The 6,550-nt window shown below is 43.2% G+C and overlaps 1 pseudogene; it reads left to right on the forward strand.

The window, feature by feature from the left end:
• Positions 1 to 1,340: 1,340 nt before the first annotated feature.
• On the forward strand, positions 1,341 to 2,013 carry LOC125536445 (uncharacterized; annotated as a pseudogene).
• Positions 2,014 to 6,550: the final 4,537 nt, after the last annotated feature.

Here is a 6,550-nt window from a genome sequence, read left to right on the forward strand (position 1 = left end):
TCCCCCCTTCCTCCATGGATCTAGCAGAAATCCATGGAGAAGCTGCTTCAAAACGAGGTGGACCTGGTAAATAACCCCTCCAATAACACCAACCTCCCCCCCATGACTGTCATATCTGCAACTGAAAAGAATTACCATAAATTTCTGTGCAACTAATCATGGATAGAGGCCTACGGTTTCCTGGTTTGTGCAACTAAACACAAGTCATTAGGTTTAGTTGCACACCAAACATGGTTTGAGACCATCTTTACTTAACATTTTTCTAACATGCATGCCAGCCAAGTTTCCCCCACCTAGATGTGTTAAAGAAGCCAAATAAAGCAAGTTCAGTGGCCAACTGAAACATGGTTCTAGCCAAAAACCTAAACATGCATTGTAGCCAACGGAAAATGCATAAGTGTGCAACTGAACATGCATCCCAACCAACTGAACCTGTATTCTGTCAACTCAGCATGCATGCTAGGCAAAACTGAACATGTATCCTGAACATGTATTTTGAGTGAACACTATAGAAAACCTGGAGTATATGTGCAATAGAAACATGTATCCTGGCCAACTGAACATGCATGCTGGCCAACTGAATATGCATCCTCGCCAAATAGAACATCTATTATAGCCAACTGAACATGCATGCTGGCCAACTGAAAAAATGCATCCTGGCCAACTGAGACATCTATTATAGCCAAAACCAAAAATTTGTAGTACGACAGCAAAAACACAAGAAACTTTTGTACATAGCAAACGAAACCACAAACCAAATATTAAAGTAGTCGCGCATATAATCTTGTCCCACACATATATTCTGGTGCCAAACCTACTACAAAGCTATAGTGTAAAATATTTGTTCAATATACTAGAAGTAGAAACAGAAACAGCGATGAAAAACATATATCTATAATCTGTCATCCAATTCTTCTTTCTCCTTTCACCTGGATTTCACCGTCTCAATTGTGGCATCAAATTATGTCCAAATTATGTGCAGAAAAATCTAGATCAGCTGCTTGCCAACAGAAAATCTGCAGATCATTGGAACAAAAAGAGGAAAAAGTCAGAGAAACTCTATAGTAAAAAAAAGTCATGTTCTTGCCAACTATTTACTACAAACTGTGCAACTAACATAACAAGGTTGTGCAAACAAAAAAATGCATACTTGTTATAAATAAAAGATTCTGCTATAGAGATGTTGCTTTTTGAACTAAGATTGTCATAAAATGGTGTGCAACTACCAATTTACTATGTTTTTAGGTTGTTTCAAACACTCTTTGATGATTAAAACTTCACATCACTTCCGTGTTCTGTATATGCAGTGCATGTGTGGCAGCAGCCTGAAAAGGGAAAAAATGCTTGATCTCAATGAGTTGCCTCCTGATCTAAATGAGCTTCCTCGTGATATGGATCAGCAACAACCCAGCATACCGCAAGGGAATTTGACAGAAAACGGGCGCTCTGTTTACTACACGTAGACAAGTCATGGGCCTAACCCTATGGGACATGACAATGTGGCAGGGCAGTCATCAACCCATGTTGTCCCTGTAGTGGTGTCTTTGTAGTCAGAAAGTCATACTCTTGATGACACGGGCACCGCGGCAAATGTTCCTGGTCCAACCAGGACTGAGCTGGGTGCTGGCGCTGTTGACGGTACTGTGCACGGAGAAGAAGGAGAAGATGAGGCTGGTTCTCAACCAATGGAACCCTATGTTGGCATGAGGTTTGACACCCTTCAAATTGCTAAGGATCACTACAATAGCTACGCCTTACGGATGGGTTTCTCTGTCAAAATGAACACCTCTGGGCAGACAGGCCATGTATTGGTAAAACAACAGTTTTGCTGCAACAAGTATAAGAAGCCAAAAGCTGATGATGGTGGAGCTGAGGCTCCTCCTATCATGGACCCTATACCAGATCCAAGACCTGTTGACACTGATGAGGAAATGGAAGATGAACCTCCAATCTTTGATGAAGAGGAGGCTGGTGCTAGTAAGAAAAAGAAGAAACGAAAATGCCAGACAATAAAGCAGACTCAATGCAAAGCGAAAATGTTGGTGAAGCTAATGGATGGGCGATGGGAGGTGACATATTTTGTTCATGACCACAATCATCCGCTTGTGAACAAACCTTCATTGTCCAAATACTTGAGATCCCACCAAGGATCTCTCCTGATGAAAAGGAGTTTTTGCGCATCTTGTATAACTGCAACTTGACTACAGGTGTGTTTCTATATCCCTTACAGATTTAAGTTTCCCTCTAGGCAGTCCAGTGTGCAACTGTTATGTTACTGGTGTGCAACTAAAATGCCTTAAGTGTGCCACTAGATTACCTTCACGGTGCAACTACATAATGTATCTGTGCAGCTAGATCACCTTCATTGTGCGCCTACATAATGTCCTGTGTGCAAAATGAAAGTGTTTTTTAAAAGGGGCAGCTGGTTGTCAATTTCCTGCAACTATCTTCCGTGCCAACTCATATCGTATTATTGTGCAGCTGGATATGTGCATTCGTACGATTAATAAAATGTATATTGTTTCTTTTTGTATTATGCATGACGTATGATGCATGTAATGGAAGAGTTCTATGGATCTGAGACGATGGTGCCATTCGGACCAAAGGCAATAACAAATCTGTGTACAAGTTTCCATAGAGATGACACAAAGGAGGGTGATCTGATTGAGACAATTGCGCACTTCAAGGATATATAAAAAAACCGATCCAGACTTCTTCTATAAGGTGAAATATGATGGAGAGGACAGAGTTGTCAACATATTTTGGGTGGATGGCTTAGCTCGAAAAGCTTATGCGGAGGCGTACCACGATTGCATATCATTTGACACCACCTACATGACCAACATGTACAATATGCTGTTCGCGCCCTTCATATGAATAAAACCAGCATGGCCAATCTTTCATGCTGGGTCGCGCGTTTGTGAGGTACGAGTTGGCATCGAGCTTTGATTGGGTCTTTGGAGCATTCCTAGGGGCTATGGATGGCAAACCTCCTGACAACTTCATCACCGATTAGGATGGTGCAATGAGGCAGTCAATACAGAGCATCTTTCCAACCACCGTGCACCGCCGTTGTCGATGGCACATCATGAAAAAGGCTCAGGAAAAAGTTGGTTGGCTGCTGTGCCGGAATCCAGGACTCTCTGATGATTTCAACAAGTGTGTTGACTTCAGCTTCACTATAGACGAGTTTGATCAGAATTGGGTTGGGTTAATGATGACGTACGAGGCTATGACACACATGCATTTTGAGAAGTTGTATGAATACAGGTCAACTTGGGTGCCGTGCTACTTCAAACACAGGTTGTTCCCCTTCCTACAGTCTACACAGCGTAGTGAGGAGTTCAACGCCGTCCTAAAAAGATATGCAAACCCACACAACTCAATGTTGAACTTCGTCAAGCAATATGAAAAAAATCCAGAACCACATCCTTGCAAAGGAAGGCTGCAATGATTACAGGACAGAACACCTTGAGATCGAGTTGTGGTCCAACTTCCCAATAGAGAAGCAAGCTTACAAAACCTACACTAGGGACCTTTACCGCAAGTTCAGAGAAGAGTTTGAGCTGATTGGACGTTATAATGCATTCCAAGTTGGTGCTGATATATTTGAGCTCAGACCAAACCAGGAATTTGCTGCCAAATATGGTTCCCGAAACTACTTGGTGAAGGCAAGGGTGGAGGAGGGTTCCTATTTGTGTGAGTGTTGTAAAATGGACAAGGACAACATCATCTATTGCCACATCCTCAAGGTGTTCACCCATATTGGAGTTGATGTCATACCAGAAAGGTACCTGCTAAGACGGTGGACACCTACTGCTGTACCTAGTGCGCCAGGGACTGGTTATGAGCAACCGGATGAAATGCCTCCTCAATCAAAGAAGCAGATAAGGGAGAGGAACATGATATATGATTTTTGGAAACTAGCAAAGTTTGCGAGTGGTTCTGATCCAGCACAAGCTATTGTATACAAGCATATGCGCGCAACACGTACCGAGATCGACCACCTGAACAAGTCCAAGAAAAAGAAAAAACCAACTGCTGCCACGGGGCCATCAGATGATGGCAACCCTGGAGGACCTCCTCCACCTCCATGCAGCACTCAGGGAGCTCATCATATAGGTAATTACCTGCCCCAACTCCTGATATAACTAGGTGTGTGACTTCATTTGCGCACATCATTGTGCCCAGTTGCACACATCATGGTGCCCAATTGCATAGAACAGGCTGCCTAGTTGCACATGCTGTGTTAGTTTGAGCATCAAGATAACACAACTAACTTGTTTTTCCTGTTCTGGATATAGGTGATGCCAACCCTCAAGGACCTCCTCAACCTCCTGGCTGTACACTGCATCCTCCGCCACCTCCTCCCCCGCGTGCTCCTCCCAATGGCCCTACAGGCAGCACTCAGGGGGCTCATCGTCCAGGTAATTACCTGCCCAACTCCCCATCAAACTAGGTCTATAACTCCAGTTGCACACATCATGGTGCCCAGTTGCACAGAACAGGCTACCTAGTTGCGCATGATGTGTTAGTTCGAGCATCAAATATAACACAACTAACTTGTTTGTCCTGTTCTGGCTATAGGTGATGCCAACCCTCAAAGACCTCCTCCCCTGCCTGGCCCAACTAGCAGTGCCCTGCGTGCTACTCCCAATGGACCTACAGGCAGGACTCAGGGGGCTCATCACCCAGGTAAATACCTTCCCCAACTCCCAACAAAACTAGGGTGTGTGACTTTAGTTGCACATATCATAGTGCCTAGTTGCACAGAACATGCTGCCTAGTTGTGTGCGTTGTGTTAGTTTGAGGATCAAGCTAAAGATCTAACTTGTTTTTCCTGTTCTGCCCATAGGCGATTACAATCCAAGTACCATGACGGGCCAAGCTACTATAGGTGTTTTTTTCAACTTAACTTGCACACAGCAACTAGTTAGTTGCACATCATGGGCTGTGTGGTTGCAAAGAACATCAGTACTGGTTGCACAACAAAAAAATACTAAACTTTTTATATGATTATTACACAGGTGATCGTGATGGTCCTACTGCCCCGTTGGAGGCTGCATCCCCTGCACAAGCTTTTGATGATTTTGTGCCCAGGGATCCTCCAAGGTCTACTACAAAGGGTAGGGCAAAGAGTCGACGGTACAAATCGGTGCTGGAGCTACACCCAAAGTAGAAAAACAAATGTAGCCAGTGCCAATCTACAGAGCACACTGCTGGTGTGTGTCCACTCAGGCTACTGTGATTCTGTTTCATCGTTTCTAACTTTGGGACAAAAAAGGAAAAGAATGATGTTTTTTGAGCAATGTTGGGACCAAGTGGACACATTCAACATCTATGATTTCTCTGTATCTAATTTATGCTCCTTGAATTAGTTCATGCACTGTTTAAAAAAAAGGTTGCTATTTGTGCCACAGTGGATGGGCTAACCATGGCAACTGGTTAAATGTTTAGTTGTTGAGCAATTGTATGTCCAATGCTCCTAATGTATCAACAAAAGTGATGATATTGAGTTGCAAACGGAATTACTACTAGTGTGCAACAACAAAATCTGCTTAAAAATTGTGCAAACTAGCAACTTCCTCCATGGAGTAGAGAAAGAAAAACAGTACTGACCTAGTCCTTGTCGTATCTCAGCAACTTCCTCCATGGGGCAGTGTTGTGCACGCTGGTGACCCAATCATATGCCAGCTTCTTCCTGATGTTGAGTACTTCCTTAGGTTCGTAGTTGGGTAGTTGGCTACCGTTCCACTCGGTGGCGTTAAGCAGTGCGAACAGCCGACACTCATTAGTGCAATGGGCAAAAAAGAAAATTTGTCACATAAAATTAAAATCAATAAAGATAATGCACTCTGTGTAACTGCTTATGTTCTACTATGCAACTGCTTATGTGCCACTGTGCAACTACTTATGTGCCAGTGTGCAACTACTTATGTGCCACTCTGCAACTGGCTAGATAATCCATTAGAAACTCATAAAAATGATAAACAGATTGCAGACTAGTTCTGTGTCTTGAAAAACTAAAGATTGCACAAGTAGAAAAATTGTAAAAACTAAAAATTGATGGTGATAAATTGAGAATAATGCCATTCTTAATGTCTTACTTGCCGAGCTGCTTTGGTACGCCAATGTCTATAATCTGGAAGTGCTCGATGCTGAACTTTTTGTAATGCTTCCTCCATAGCTGGTGTACTGCCCCCGCGATGGTAGAGGCAGTGTTCATCAGCTCAATGTTGTCCAACTTCCTGTTTGAATCAAGAACTTCGAAGCGTCTGTCCCTCAAGTTGACACTGAAGACCCAATAATGCCTCCCTCCGTCCTTATCAGTTACATCAGTGCACTCGAGCACTGGCAGCATGACCTGCAAGCGTGAATGATTTCAGACATAGATACAGGTTGTAGCTAAGAAAAACAGTAAAAGACTTGGTCAAGTTAAAAATAGGTTGCAACAAGTATTTGCCAACTAACAGATGTGTCATGTGCAACTGAACATGTTGTGGGTGCCAACTAAAAGAGATGGATCATGTGGGCACAACACTCACCAAGT

This window comes from Triticum urartu, chromosome 2A (assembly GCF_056163025.1).
Source record: "Triticum urartu cultivar PI428250 chromosome 2A, HENAU_Tu73, whole genome shotgun sequence".
Taxonomy (NCBI): Eukaryota; Viridiplantae; Streptophyta; class Magnoliopsida; order Poales; family Poaceae; genus Triticum; species Triticum urartu.